We start from the raw sequence: 15991 nt of genomic DNA on the forward strand, positions 1-15991 counted from the left end.
CAACTCCTCTCAGGGGTCTTTGAAACTTATTAAAATGAGTGGCCCAATTGTATTCGTGTTCTACTGCTGTTATAACAAATTACCAAAAACTACATGGCTTAAAACAACCAGAAGTATCCTCTTACAGCTCTGGAGGTCACAAGTCTAAAATCAAGGTGTCGACAGGGCTATGCTCCCTCTGGAGGCATCAGGGTACAATTTATTTCCTTTTCCTTGCAGGACTTCTAGAAGCAGCTGCATTCCTTGACTCATGGTCCCCTTCTCACATCACTTCAACCTCTTACTTCCATCATCATATCTCCTACTACTGATTCAGGTCCTCCTGCCTCCCTCTTTTAAAGACCCCTGCAATGACATTGGCTCATCTGGATAATCCAGGATAATCTCATCTTAAAATTCTTGACCATATCTGCAAAGTCCCCTTTACTATATAAGATGACATATTCATGAGTCTCAAGCATCAGGGCATGAACATCTTTGGGTGGCCACTATAACAGCCTACTACATCAATGATTTCTCAATTCATCTAAAATATGTATTGACAGATTGACTATCTAAAATGTACAAGGCACACTTGGGTATTGTCAGGATCATAAGGATAAGACCAAGTTCCCAATCTTAAAGAATTTATTACCTAATAAAGCAAAATAAGATACATTCATAAATGACTCTCAGTTTAAAGGTTCATATAGGCAAGCACAAGGGACAGAACAATACGGCTCTCAGAGCCCAATACAGGAAATTAAGTAGGACACTAAATTCAGAAAGTGCCAAAAGTTAAGGTTGTCATGGCAACATGAACTCAGCAACACAGCAAAACCTGTTCATCAAAAGTATACACTTAACAGTTTTTCACAATTATGATCTGCTGAAAGAGCAGCTTTCATTCAATGATCCAGAACCCCTTACAACTATGGATTAGCTCTTGTTCTGTGGCTATAAGATAAGAAATTGTTTCACTAACCAAACTCAATTTCACAAATATTTAGATGTCATCGACTATGTGTGAGACGTGTAAGACAAGAAGCTAAGGTCTGAGGGCATGAAAAGATAGATAAGACATCATTCTTGATCCCAAGGAACTTTTCATCCAGGGCTATGGGCATGCAAATTATGGTAGGGCAAGTCCACTAAGCAGAAAATTGCTAAGGAAGGTAAAGGGATGAGAGGGGTCAGACGGCTGGAGGAGAAGAAAATTCTCCTAGATTGTGTGGCATTTGAAATAGGCTTCAAATGATGAATGGGATATTTGCAAGGAAGTGGTACAGTGAGAACAGCCAAATAAAAGATCCAAAGCTGGAAAGAGCAAGGCATGTAGGGAAACAGTAGCAGTCTGGCTGAAATAAAGACTACAGGAAAGAGTCAAGTTGCTTGAAATGTGAGATTCTTATTCGTCTTATAAAGCCAGGGCCTGGAATGATATGTAGTAATGTATTTAGCAGATAGCAGTGTTTTTCATAAAGACATTACCAAATTTAAAAGATCAAAGGCCTCTTTCCTCTGTCTACTTTCCCTGATTCCCTACTGTAAAAATTTACTTTCAGAAAACCTCATATCTGATTTTCTCAAACTTCTTACTGTCCATGCCGTTTTGTGGCCTATATTGTTCCCCCGAAATGCAAGGCAAAAGTTATATCCATTTTCAAATAAGGAGACTGAAAATCAGAGGTAAATTTCTCAAGTTTACACAAGGAAGGCAGTGGTGACGCAGCTTATCTGTGCAACTAAAAACCCCAAGCCACTTTTTTTTACTTTGTTGACCTTATCACACTGTATTGCAATTGCTTGTTTGAATGTCTCTCTCTCCCAAGTTAAACTGTAAGGATCTTTTGGATAAGATTCCTATCTTGCTCAATTTTGTATTTTTTTTTTTTTTTTGAAATGGAGTCTCGCTCTGTTGCCCAGGCTGGAGTACAGTGGCATGATCTCGGCTCACTGCAAGCTCCACCTCCCGGGTTCACGCCATTCTGCTGCCTCAGCCTCCCGAGTAGCTGGGACTACAGGTGCATGCCACCACGCCCGGCTAATTTTTTGTATTTTTTTAGTAGAGATGGGGTTTCACCATGTTAGCCAGGATGGTCTCGATCTCCTGACCTCGTGATCCACCTGCCTCAGCCTCCCAAAGTGCTGGGATTACAGGCGTGAGCCACCGCGCCCAGCAATTTTGTATTCTTAGAATCTAATTCGACAAATGACACAGAGCCAGACCCATGTAAGTTTTGTCAAATAAAGAATTATGGATTTTAGGCAAGCAGTTACTGAAGACACAGAGTTCTTTTCTTTGTGAAAATATAGCAGTAATGTCAATTGTATGACCTGTTATAGCAAACACTTAGTTGGTTTTATTCATCACTTGGCTATTTATAAAAATACAAAAATAGGTATGAACTTCATGGATGTCTCTTCTCTCATGTTAATTCACACTTGCATCTTTCTCTTTTTCTTTTCTGCCCAAAACTTGTTCCCAGCAATACCGAAAAAAATAAAATAATCTCCAATCCTGCTGGTATCCTTGGAGGACAAGACAAAAGTCTAGCTTCCTTGCCAATTGCGTTGTTATGGCCCATGGTCCAGAGACCCCACATCAAACTTCTCTGTAACTTGTGACACCACAGAGCACCATCGGCCTCTCAGCATCCTGTTTGAGCGGGTGCCCAGTGAAACTTTGGCCTGGATTGCGGCTTCCCTCAGCCTTTCTGTCCTCTCCCGGAAGCTTTTTATCATCTAAGAGCACTGCAATGACCATTTCCTTTTTCTAATTAGGATAAGAGAAAATCATTTGCTCTTTGGCTATTACTTGGCCTGACCCCACTAAACCCCCCAATCTCCTTTATCCTGAATTTTCATCCCATGAGTTTATGTACTCTGCCTAGTGCTTTTTCTATAAGAACTGTTATATTAAGCATTTCTCAAGAGACACATTACCTACTCTTCATGCGTGGCCCTTCCCTGGTTCTAGTTTCCAAGTATTGGAAAGACTGCCAGCATCTCTTCAAAGCTACAAAGTAGAAACCTTGGAATAGTATTGAATTTATCTCCTAGCCCATACTCAGAATGCTAAATTAGTTGCCAAGTTCTGCCAATGTTTTCTGTAACAAATTTTTCATAACTACCCCTTCCCTTCTATCCCTCGCTCACTACAGCTTTGTTGAGTTTCTTATATTTTCCCAACACTCTTTGCCTTTAGACTAGCCTTATTACTGCTGACGAAGGTATTTTCTCCACGTTCTGCTATAAATTGGGGGCTATTTCACTCTTAAACCATAATGGAATCGCACAGGCCTTTCGATCACATCAAAAGTCTTTACCGTGTGCTTCATCAAGATGCTAGGAGTTACTGGAATTCTTAGCCTCCTCCCAAAACTCTCCCTCCCTTGACAGGATTATCTCCTTAATGATCCCACCCCACTCTGCTCTTTTAAGTTTTTTCTTCTGCTTCTCCATTCACTTAAATTGTTTTAGAAATTCTCTCCTTCCTTGGAGCCTTGCTAGGTAGATCCTGTACTATCAGGAAAAATTGATTTGGTAGGTCAGCATCACCTTCAAAATACAGGCACAATCTCTATTTCCACTGCTACCCTTGGGACAGGCCACCATCACATCTTTCTAGGACTGCAGCAATCAGTTCTATAGGTCTCCCTGTCTGCCCCTCTGTCCATCCTCAATACAGCAGCTCCACTAACCCTTTTAAAAATCAAATCAAATCACTTTACTCCTCCACTTAAAATCCAAAATGGTTCCCCCAAGTTACTCATAGTAAAGTCCTGTCCAGCCTACACAGGCCCATGTAGTCCAGCCCTCTTCCCTCCCTGAGCTGGCATCATACTCTCTCCTTCCGCAATCCACTCCCACCACAAAGGCCTGGCCTCATACTTGCCAGGCATTTGCCAGCCGTCCTGCTTGGGGCACTGCTTTCCCTTCCATCCACTCCTTCAGATCATTGTTCAAATGCCATCCCACTCATCCATGAGTAAAACCTACCCTGATGTCCCACCTAACAATGCAATTCATCCCCTTTCCATGCTTTGTTTTTCTCCTTGGCACTGATCACCACCTCATATACTAAGAATGGTTAATTTGCTCACTGTCCCTATGTGCTAAAAATTGAGTACCCTGAGGGCAAGAAGTTTTATCTCTTTTGCTCATAAAACAGTGACAAGAACAATACCTGGCATACAGCAATTTCTCAATGCAAACTCGTTGAATGAATGAACTCAAAATATTAATTTACTACAGGTTTTCTATTTGGCCATTGTTACTATTCAAACTTCATAGAGTTACAGAACATTTGGCCATTGTTACTATTTGGCCATTGTTACTATTCAAACTTCATAGAGATACAGAACATATAAAACACAGCCTCTGCAGTGCAGAGGGCACATTCAATGCTTTAACTTTCCAATGTTTTGCTCATAAGCAGCAAAACCATATTGCTTTTTTTTTTCTGTGGTCACCAACAATGCATTTGCTGCCTTCAGAACCTAAAGGGTGCCTCTCAAACACTAGACCCACATCTAGGAGTCCAGTCTACAAAACTAGACACAGTTCAAAATGCAGCAAGAAGAGGCAGACATTATTGTAAAAGAATAATGAGGGCCAGGCTCGGTGGCTCACGCCTGTAATCCCAGCATGCTGGGAGGCTGAAGCGGGCGGATCATAAGGTCAGGAGTTCAAGATCAGCCTGGCTAAAATCCTGAAACCCCATCTCTACTAAAAATACAAAAATTAGCCGGGCATGGTGGCACGTTTCTGTAATCCCAGCTACTCAGGAGGCTGAGGCAGGAGAATCACTTGAACCTGGGAGAGGGAGGTTGCAATGAGCTGAGATCAAGCCACTGCACTCCAGCTTGGGCAACAGAGTGAGACTTCATCTCAAAAAAATAAAAAATAAAAAATAGAAATAATGAGAAAATGGCTGCCTTATATGGTAAGAAAATGTTGTGTCTAATGGTCTTGTTTACAAATCCTAGGACCTTATAAATGGAAGAGTCCGGATCTTTTTTAAGATCCTAGTTACCCAGGATATTTTTAAATATCACCTAGTTGATAAAGGTTGAGATCACCCATTGCTGCAATCCCAGAGACACCCTCCAGACCCCCAAAAAAGGCCAGATACTCGGTTTATATAACCACTGGGATACAAGATTCGATTAAAAAACACTCTTGGGACTTGAAAAGGAGTTCCGAATGTGAAATGTTACACCTGTTGTCTTGTATTTGAATTTCCATTATTTGTATAAAATGTTTTCCTTCCTTTTCAAGAAATAAATAAGAGTCTTAATCCCTTGGCTGAGAAATCCTGTCATAAAACAATACTTTGCCAGCGTTCGCCCCTCCGTGTGAAGTGGCAGAGATGATGAGATGATCTCCGCAGCTCGGCGGGCCTGCGGGTGAGGGGGCCGCCATAAGGCGACCACTCAAGAAAATGCTGGAGCAAACAGATGGGGCCTCCGCTGTGCCCCGAAGGCAAACAGTCCCGGCCCTGCTGGACCCGGGCGGAGCGCATTCCAGAGTCCTGCGTGCCTCCTTGACAATGCCCTGCCCCTGGCTTCCCAGACTTCAGACCTTCCCCTCCTTGATCTCTGGCACCGTGGAGGAATCGAAGAGAAAGAGGGTCCCCAGGGAGAGCGCATTTCAATCCTGTCTGGCTGTGTAGATAAAAGCCAACACCTGCTGGCGCAGCGAGGTGCGCCTGGAGCCGGTACTATCGGGGCCTCACAGGTGTGAAGACCGCAGCGGAGGGCCGAGCTCGGGGGAAGCCGTGGCCGCGGAGTGCCTGGTGCAAGCTGAGAGCGGGCGAGCGCTGCCGTTGTTCACACACAGGCTTCATCCTAGTGCTCTCAAAAAAAAGAGAGCTTCACCAACATGTTCCCACGTGTAATGTACCAGCTCTGCCCATATGGGTGTCATCATAGGACTTTATTACTAATTTCAATTGTGGTGTTCCACTTCTGAAAATGCTATTTGGTCAAAAGTTTAGATTTTAAATACTCACAGAGAAACATACAAAATTGCTCCGTGCAGCATTGTAATTATAGCAACAAAAAACATGGAAAACAATATCCATCAATAGAGTTAGTTTAAAACATTATGTCACGAACATGTAATGGAATAATCTGTGGCTTATAAAAACCAAACATGGAAAGATGTCCATGATAGAGTAAATTTGAAACCTAAATTGCAACGCAGTATCCGTGCTGTATGATCTCATTTGTTAAAATATGTAAATGTGTTCATCTTTCCTTAGAGAAATATCTGCAAGAATATTCACAAACTACCTCAAGGGATTGTGGGACTCTTAATTTTCTATTTCATATATTCCTGTATGATTTAAAAGTTTGCAACAAGCATGTCCTATTTATATAAACAAAAAGCACATTCAAGCGTGCGTATGTGTTGTGTGTGTGTGTGCTTGTGTGTGTGCGCGCGTGTGTGTGTAATTAAGTTTCCAAGCTTCAGGCATAATGAAATCCAAAGTAATAAATGATACAGAGTAGTGATAATTAATTTGTTATTAATTATATCTGTAGAACAGACTTATATTGTGCCTTTTATCACTTCATAAGAAATACATGACACTAAAATTAGAAAATTGAGGTCATTTATAGGAAAACAATTTTTCTTCTGAATAAAAAGCACCTGCAACTATCTATTGTTAACTCCAATTACTCCCTCTAACAAATAAGTGAAAACGTAGCTGATAATGTAAATATAATACAAATTTAGGTGAAAACTGCAGTCTCTATGGAAATATCCTCTTTCTCCACACTCCCTCTCTTCTTACCCCACTCACCACCCACTCCCCCACCTAAACTCAGGCTCCAATACCTGAAAACCATCTCTTTTCACTTTCTTGTTTGTTCCTAAAGGATGGTGGCATCAGGTTGTAAATCACCACAAAGAACACTCTTAGTGATATCCCAAAATTTATCGTTCCCAGCTTTTCTAAGATTACTTATGAGAATGCTCACTGTGAAAGAAAAACATAGCCCGGCAAGTACATTTCCAGGCGTTTAGACCTGGTTCTTGCTGCAAAATGTAGTGAGCAAGGAAAACAACTTTAAGACCAATAAAAATTAAAATAAAATAAAATTCTCATTACGTCTCTTATAAAAGACATGAGAAATGACTTAAAATTCTAACTGGTTATTCTATGTTTAGAAAGGACCAAATTACAAAGGTTAGTCTATTTTTTGTTAAAGTGCACTTGTAGCAACCTCTCCATAGATGATAAATTTAAATGAACATTTCTCTGCTGCCATCTCGTGGATTATTTAGGTAATGTACTCAAAGGCAAAGGCAAATCTAAAGTCCTTCCCACTAAAATTTTACCGGATGTGAAAAGTCATATTGATTACTTAGTCATTTATTTGACAGAACAAAACATAACTTAATGTATATAGCATGCTACATATAACATATTAAACCTCATCCTAAGAACAAGGTTTAAGATCTTTTCACTTTTAAATGTTGTTAACCTTAATAGAGAAAACAAAATGCTTTTGCAATTGCATAAGCAATAATTACTACAAAAGACATTATATCTCTATGCAATAATCACTAAAAGTAAGGAGATCACACCATTGCACTCCAACCTGGGAGACAAGGGCAAAACTCCATCTCAAAAAAAAAAGATAAGAAACAGGTCACTGCTTTACCTTTGGTTGTAATTTAGATGGTTCTGTGGGAAGAGAAGGGTGTTCACAATGCACAATACACAATGTTGGCATTATCTCGACTTCAGAGGTGCTCTCCTCTGCAAAGGCTGGGACCAGAGAAGGATGGGAAAGGGGCCATCCCTGGTCAGATTCTGAACATGGTCCCAGTAGCAAATGCTACTGTGATGAGAGGGGATATGTTTAATAAGTGGCTGTCACACCCACTACCAGGCAGTGTTAATGATTCATGCTGCACTTTCCAAACCGTTCCTGGATCTTCAGATATTCCTTGGAGTAACCAAGTTTTAGAGTCAGCAATAAACCCAGAAAGGAATAAAGGGGGGAAAAAGTAGAAATCCTTGTCAGTCATAATGCATGCATTGGCGAATCAAGGAAAAAAACTGGAAAAAAATTTTGTCTACCTATCCCCTCAATTATTTCCGTAATGAATCAGAAATGTATAAAAATTTTCCATTTGGGAAGAATTTTCAATTCTGTATGAGAAATTTCAAATCTTTTTGAGGCACTTCAAGTTTGTTCTTCAGAAGCCCATGAACACGATCTAAGAGTTGTATTTCTTTTTTTTATATATACTTTAAGTTCTAGGGTACATCTGCACAACATGCAGGTTTGTTACATACGTACACATGTGCTATGTTGGTGTGCTGCACCCATTAACTCATCATTTACATTAGGTATATCTCCTAACACTATCCCTCCCCCATCCCCCCACCCCACAACAGGCCCCCTTGTGTGATGTTCCCCTTCCTGTGTCCATGTGTTCTCATTGTTCAATTCCCACCTATGAGTGAGAACATGCGGTGTTTGGTTTTCTGTCCTTGCGATAGTTTGCTGAGAATGATGGTTTCCAGCTTCATCCATGTCCCTACAAAAGACGTGAACTCATCATTTTTTATGGCTGCACAGTATTCCATGGTGTATATGTGCCACATTTTCTTAATCCAGTCTATCATTGTTGGACATTTGGGTTGGTTCCAAGTCTTTGCTATTGTGAATAGTGCCGCAATAAATATACGTGTGCATGTGTCTTTATAGCAGCATGACTTATAATCCTTTGGGTATACACCCAATAATTGGATGGCTGGGTCAAATGGTATTTCTAGTTCTAGATCCCTGAGGAATCGCCACACTGTCTTCCACAATGGTTGATCTAGTTTACAGTCCCACCAGCAGTGTAAAAGTGTTCCTATTTCTCCACATCCTCTCCAGCACCTGTTGTTTCCTGACTTTTTAATGATCGCCATTCTAACTGGTGTGAGATGGTATCTCATTGTGGTTTTGATTTGCATTTCTCTGATGGCCAGTGATGATGAGCATTTTTTCATGTGTCTGTTGGCTGCATAAATGTCTTCTTTTGAGAAGTGTCTGTTCATATCCTTCGCCCACTTTTTGATGGGGTTGTTTCTTTCTTGTAAATTTGTTTGAGTTCTTTGTAGATTCTGGATATTAGCCCTTTGTCAAATGAGTAGATTGCAAAAATTTTCCCCCATTCTGTAGGTTGCCTGTTCACTCTGATGGTAGTTTCTTTTGCTGTGCAGAAGCTCTTTAGTTTAATTAGATCCCATTTGTCAATTTAGGCTTTTGTTGTTATTGTTTTTGGTGTTTTAGACATGAAGTCCTTGCCCGTGCCTATGTCCTGAATGGTATTGCCTAGGTTTTCTTCTAGGGTTTTTATGGTTTTAGGTCTAGCATTTAAGTCTTTGATCCATCTTGAATTAATTTTTGTATAAGGTGTAAGGAAGGGATCCAGTTTCAGCTTTCTATATATGGCTAGCCAGTTTTCCCAGCACCATTTATTAAATAGGGAATCCTTTCCCCATTTCTTGCTTTTGTCAGGTTTGCCAAAGATCAGATAGTTGTAGATGTGTGGTATTATTTCTCAGGGCTCTGTTCTGTTCCATTGGTCTATATCTCTGTTTTGGTACAAGTACCATGCTGTTTTGGTTACTGTAGCCTTGTAGCATAGCTTGAAGTCAGGTAGCATGATGTCTCCAGCTTTGTTCTTTTGGCTTAGGATTGTCTTGGCAATGCAGGCTCCTTTTTGCTTCCATATGAACTTTAAAGTAGTTTTTTGAACTTTAAAGTAGTTTTTTAAAAACAGTAGTTTTTAAAGTAGTTTTTTGAACTATAAAGTAGCTTGATGGGGATAGCACTGAATCTATAAATTACCTTGGGCAGTATGGCCATTTTCACAATATTGATTCTTCCTATCCATGAGCATGGAATGTTCTTCCATTTGTTTGTGTCCTCTTTTATTTCATTGAGCAGTGTTTTGTAGTTCTCCTTGAAGAGGTCCTTCACATCCCTTTTAAGTTGGATTCCTAGGTATATTATTCTCTTTGAAGCAATTGTGAATGGGAGTTCACTCATGATTTGGCTCTCTGTTTGTCTGTTATTGGTGTATAAGAATGCTTGTGATTTTTGCACATTGATTTTGTATCCTGAGACTTTGCTGAAGTTGCTTATCAGCTTAAGGAAATTTTGGGCTGAGACATTGGGGTTTTCAAAATATACAGTCATGTCATCTGCAAACAGGGACAATTTGACTTCCTCTTTTCCTAATTGAATACCCTTTATTTCTTTCTCCTGCCTGATTGCCCTGACCAGAATTTCCAACACTATGTTGAATAGGAGTGGTGAGAGAGGGCTTCCCTGTCTTGTGCCAGTTTTCAAAGGGAATGCTTCCAGTTTTTGCCCATTCAGTATTTCTACACTCATTGTCCCACTACCACCTTTGAGCAGGTTGCTACTCAGGCATAATATATACAATAAATCCCTTTTAAAGAAAAATGGGAGGCCAGGTGCAGTGGCTCATGTTTGTAATCTCAGCACTTTGGGAAGCTGAGGCGTGTGGATCACCTGAGATTAGGAGTTTGAGACCAGCCTGGCCAACTTGGTGAAACCCCGTCTCTACTAAAAATACAAAAAATTAGCCGAGTGTGGTGGCACGCACCTGTAATCCCAGCTACTCAGGAGACTGAGGCCAGAGAATTGCTTGAACCCCAGAGGCGGGGGTTGCAGTGAGATGAGATCACATCATCCAGCCTGGGCAACAAGAGCCTGGGCAACAAGAGCGAAACTCCATCTCAAAAAAAAAAAAAAAAAAAAAAAGGGAAAGCAGAGCGCTGCTGCTGTGTGCTCTCAGTTGGATATTTCTTTACCTTTGGTTGTAATTTAGATGGTTCTGTGGTAAGAGAAGGGTGTTGGCCTAACAGATCATGTCTTCTGAGCTAGATCCTGGCCTCCAAGATTCTATTTCTCTATTAGATTCTAGAACCTAAGTTTGGAAGGCTTCGACATGGAATATTGGATACTCCAAGAGTAGAGCCTGGGATTGGTAGAGTTAGGGGGAAAAAATAGAACACCCAGTTAAATTAAAATTTCAGAAACACAACAAACAATTGGGACATATTTACCCTAAAAAGATCCTTGTTATTTATCTGAAAGTCAAATTTCTAATGGACATCCTGAATTTTATCTAGTAACCCCATATAAATTTTCTCCTTCCCCAAAGTACTGTTGATGCCAGTTAAAGAAAATGGATATTGTAACTAGGAAAAATAGACTGGTTCTCTTTCTAACATAAAGTTATTTTTTAATCATTAAGATAAAATAGCAGCATGGTGGCTCACACCTGTAATCCCAGCACTTTGGGAAGCCCAGGCAGGAGGATTGCTTCAGCTCAGAAGTTTGAGACCAGCCTGGGCAAACCCTTTCTTTACAAAATAATTTTTTTAATTAAATTATAAAAAGATAAAATAGCGTAAGAATACACTGAGTAAGAGGTTTTTCAAATATGGGGAAAAAATAAGGCAAATTATATCAAGGTTATAATTTAAAGGTAGAATTGAAGGTTGGTGGAATTATCTAGTTTAGGCATTCAGATATTTGGTAAGCACCATGTTAGATGGGCACCATCCATGCTGGGTACGGGGAAGAAGATGAACAAGGCACAGCCCCTGTTCCCAAGAAGCTCACAGTCTAGTAGAGGAAAGAGACAAAAAGAGATGGTGAACATGTGATATAAATAGAAATATAAAGGAAATGGGGATTTCATGCCTGTCCTCTCCCTTCTCCCCTGCCCCCAGTAAAGCCTACAGTGCCTGGTCTCATCACTAATGAGATGTGACTATCAGGTGAAGAGATTTATTTAAAAGAAATAGACTAGAACTGTCTGCACTGATTCTTGGTAAACATCAGAACCTATACATTGTCTGCCAGATAATAAAATGTCAAAGCTGGTAATAACCTTGGAGATCTCATCCAGCATGTGCGTTTTATGAAACAGAAGCCTGCCATACCCCAGCCAGCAGGCATCAAAGCAGCTGACTCCTAGTCTACAAATTTCATCTAGAGTTTTTCCTAGCTGCTGCTTCCTTAGGTGAGGTCTAGCAATGAAGATGGTTTGGCCCATATCTCAGTTTCCAAATAATTTATTAATTCATCCTTCCAGGGAACAAAACTATTAAAGCAGAGAGAATTATGAAAAGAGTTACAAGAAAGCCTGCTGCCTAAATTGGAACTAACACTCCAACCAGCGTAACATGAAGAGTGAGCTTAGAAAAGTAAAGGAAAAAAAATTATTAACATCAGAGGTGATGCTTCCACCTTATTCAGCAAATAAAATCTACTCATCCCATCCTTTGTCCTCATATAGTTGCTTCTAAAGGCTAATCTCTGGACTTTGATACAAACTAACCAGAAAAATTCACATTGTGTTGACAATTAGTTCACAGAAGCAGGTAGAGGGTAGACATGGACTGATAAACTACTCATGTTAGTTATTTATGCTAAAAGTCCTACTTGTTACGTTAACTTAAAAGAATAAAGAGGGGGAAAAAGAAAGAATAGAGACTGGATCTCAGAGATCCAGTCTCTGAGAAAAGGAGAAAATGGCATCAAAGTAGCAGAGGATATGTCTTCATTTTCCTCTTAGTTCCAGTTCTTCCAATCTCCCTTTCCCTAGGACATCCTCCTCTTTGAAGTCCTTGATGTCATGTTGAGAAAGTCTTCTCTCCCTCTCCCATGTTCCCATATGTGTAAGTATAGTATAGGCTGATCTCTTCTAGAAATAGAAAAATTGATTAAGACCATTCTCAATGAAATGTGAGTGATTAATAGTTTTCAACCTTCTCAATCCACCCAGTAGCACCTCCCTGTTCTAAAAAAACTGGTGAAATTTCAGATATAAACACAGACATACTTTTAATCATCAAGGGTTTAGGCTGGATGCAAAAGCTCACATCTGTAATCTCAGCTCTTTGGGAGGTTGAGGTGGGAGGATGGCTTGAGCCCAGGAGATCAAGGCTGCAGTGAGCTGTGTTTGCACCACTGCACTCCAGCCTGGGCAACACAGCAAGACACTGTCTCAAACACACACACACACACACACACACAAACAAAAGGTTTATTTCTCTGCCTACCCCTCCACACATACTCACATACATCTGTAACAGTGAGATATAAGGGACCTCTGGACAATTTTTATGGTACATACTTACCACTCCCCAGTTTACTACCCTCCATCTCAGCAAAATGCCTAATACTCATTTACCCTTTGCCCCTACTTATTCAAAACGCTCAATATTTATCTATATTGTATTATTACAGAAAGTATTTGTTATGTATTATGGCTAGGATTCCCTGTCCTAAGGTTACCCCATTTTGCTCTGTTCGGCCGTATCCTGCTACATTCAGCCTTTGTGTTTCAATCTACTCTGCAACCTAGGCCAAAACTCTATGGTCAGACAGGCTCTTCCCTAACGGAAGAAAGATGACTATGGCTGCACTAGTGTACACCTTCCCACTTCCATTCCCACGGCAACTGGAATTTGTTCAGGAATGTGTCCAGTCAGAGACAGCACACTGCAATGAGACCCCTACTGGGAACTCTAGGAAGAGGACTTCACTCATTCTCATGGAACTTTAGCTTGTGTGGGTTGAGCCTGCTGCTGTCTATTGCTACCATGAAGGGAGAGTGAGAATGGAGCTACAACAAGCAAAGGTAAGATGAAAATGGAAATCAGGTCCTTGTGACATCATTTAAGCTCCTATATCAAACTAAACTACACACAAAGTAAGCCCTACTACTGAACTTTTTAGTTTTATGAGTTAAGTTCCTTCTTTCCTTATGCAGTTTAGGAAGTGATTTTCTATCACTTGCAATCAAAAGAAGTTGATATCATTAGTATACTTAGGAATAGCTGAGACAATAGGTGAGATATGCACCTCTAAAAACAGGATTGAGTGCCAGAAAGATTCCTTAAAATCAAAAGTATTGTTTCCTTAATTAAAATTTCAATAACAGGCCTAGAAGAGAAAGTTGGGAAAATGTCTCAGAATGTAAACCAGAAAGATGAAACCATGGAAAATACAAGAAAAAAGTTGGAGAATGGAGATCAACTGAGGAAGCCCAATATTAGTCAAACAGTCATTACAGGAGGAAAAAAGAGACAACTAACTGGGAGAAAAATAGAAGAAAATTCTTAGAGCTAAAAAGATGTAAGTGTACAGCACAAAATGCCATTAGGATAAATAAAAAGATTTATACCTAAGTGTATCCTTATAGAACTATAGGACTCCAAGCAAAAGGTGAATATCCTAAAGCTTCTAGACTAAAAACAGTTTCCCTACAGAAGAATGGAATTTTACGTAATATTAGATTTCTCAACAGAGTCCCTGAATATTAGAAGACAATGTCTTTAAAATTAGGAAGAAAAAAAATCGTATGGACCTACAATTCTATACTACATAGTACTGGACGTTCTGACCAATGTGACAAAAAAAATATAAGGACTGGAAGGAAAAAGATCAAACTGATTATTTGTAGATGCTTTTATCTCCAAAGCAGTTAACTCTTAGACCTAATAAGAGAGTTGAGCAAAGTTCCCAACTAAAAGATCAACTTATCAATAGTGTTGTTCTGCACTCATCATTTAGAAAAGATAATTGAAAGTAAGCTACCGTTCACAGCAGCAACAAAATCAAGTGTGAGGAAAAAACGCTTTATAGATATAAAAGTACTATTTTGACACACCCTTCTGGAAAAATTACATAGCATCTGAAAAAAATGACACCAACCCAGGGAGTGCAATGAAAAGAAATGCCTAGATGGCAGCTCTGTGGCTGGAACACAAAGTTAGAAGGTATAAAAAGAACGTCTATGCAAATCAAAACCACAATGAGATACCATCTCACACCAGTTAGAATGGCGATCATTAAAAAGTCAGGAAACAACAGGTGCTGGAGAGGATGTGGAGAAATAGGAACACTTTTACACTGCTGGTGGGACTGCAAACTAGATCAACCATTGTGGAAGACAGTGTGGTGATTCCTCAGGGATCTAGAACTAGAAATGCCATTTGACCCAGCCATCCCATTACTGGGTATATACCCAAAGGATTATAAATCATGCTGCTGTAAAGACACATGCACACGTATGTTTATTGTGGCACTATTCACAATAGCAAAGACTTGGAACCAACCCAAATGTCCAACAATGATAGACTGGATTAAGAAAATGTGGCACATATACACCATGGAATACTATGCAGCCATAAAAAATGATGAGTTCATGTCCTTTGTAGGGACATGGATGAAGCTGGAAATCATTCTCAGCAAACTATCGCAAGGACAGAAAACCAAACACCGCACGTTCTCACCCATACGTGGGAATTGAACAATGAGAACACATGGACACAGGAAAGGGAACATCACACACCAGGGCCTGTAGTGGGGTGGGGGGGGTGGGGGAGGAATAGCATTAGGAGATATACCTAATGCTAAATGATGAGTTAATGGGTGCAGCACACCAACATGGCACATGTATACATATGTAACAAACCTGCACATGTACCCTAAAACTTAAAGTATAAAAAAAAAAAAAAAAAAAAGAACGTCTTCAATGTCAGAATGGACTTCATTCTACAAATCATAGATTAGGAGGCTGAAAAAACTTAGTGAGATGGCCAAGAAGCATTATTTTTTTCTCAACAAGAGTTTAAAAAGCCACTCTAGAACTCTGAGAAAAATTTGAGAAATTACAAAAAAGTCATCAGCCAAATAGGAAGCATTCTCCTTCAAAGGCACAGGTTTAGTGAAGCAGGAGTATATTTCCTTCTCTGCTGTTCCAATCCTACTGACTCAGTGTTAAATAATATTACATGTTTACATAATAAGACTATATATTTAAATTTCATAATGCTAATAATTTAAATGCTGTATTTATTTCTAACTTGTTTATTTGTTTGTTTGTTTTAGAGCTAGGATCTCACTATGTCGCCCAGGCTGTCGCCCACGCAGTGGCATGATCA

At 39.9% G+C, this 15991-nt stretch overlaps 1 long non-coding RNA gene across 1 annotated transcript in view; it reads right to left on the reverse strand.

The window, feature by feature from the left end:
* Positions 1 to 7719, reverse strand: part of LOC129043108 (uncharacterized) — a 36870-nt gene extending 29151 nt beyond the window's left edge. Inside the window, exon 1 of the long non-coding RNA XR_008504298.2 lies at positions 7659 to 7719. This is a non-coding gene — a long non-coding RNA (uncharacterized LOC129043108). The remainder of the gene's footprint in view (positions 1 to 7658) is intronic.
* Positions 7720 to 15991: the final 8272 nt, after the last annotated feature.

This window comes from Pongo pygmaeus, chromosome 7 (assembly GCF_028885625.2).
Source record: "Pongo pygmaeus isolate AG05252 chromosome 7, NHGRI_mPonPyg2-v2.0_pri, whole genome shotgun sequence".
NCBI classification, from domain to species: domain Eukaryota; kingdom Metazoa; phylum Chordata; class Mammalia; order Primates; family Hominidae; genus Pongo; species Pongo pygmaeus.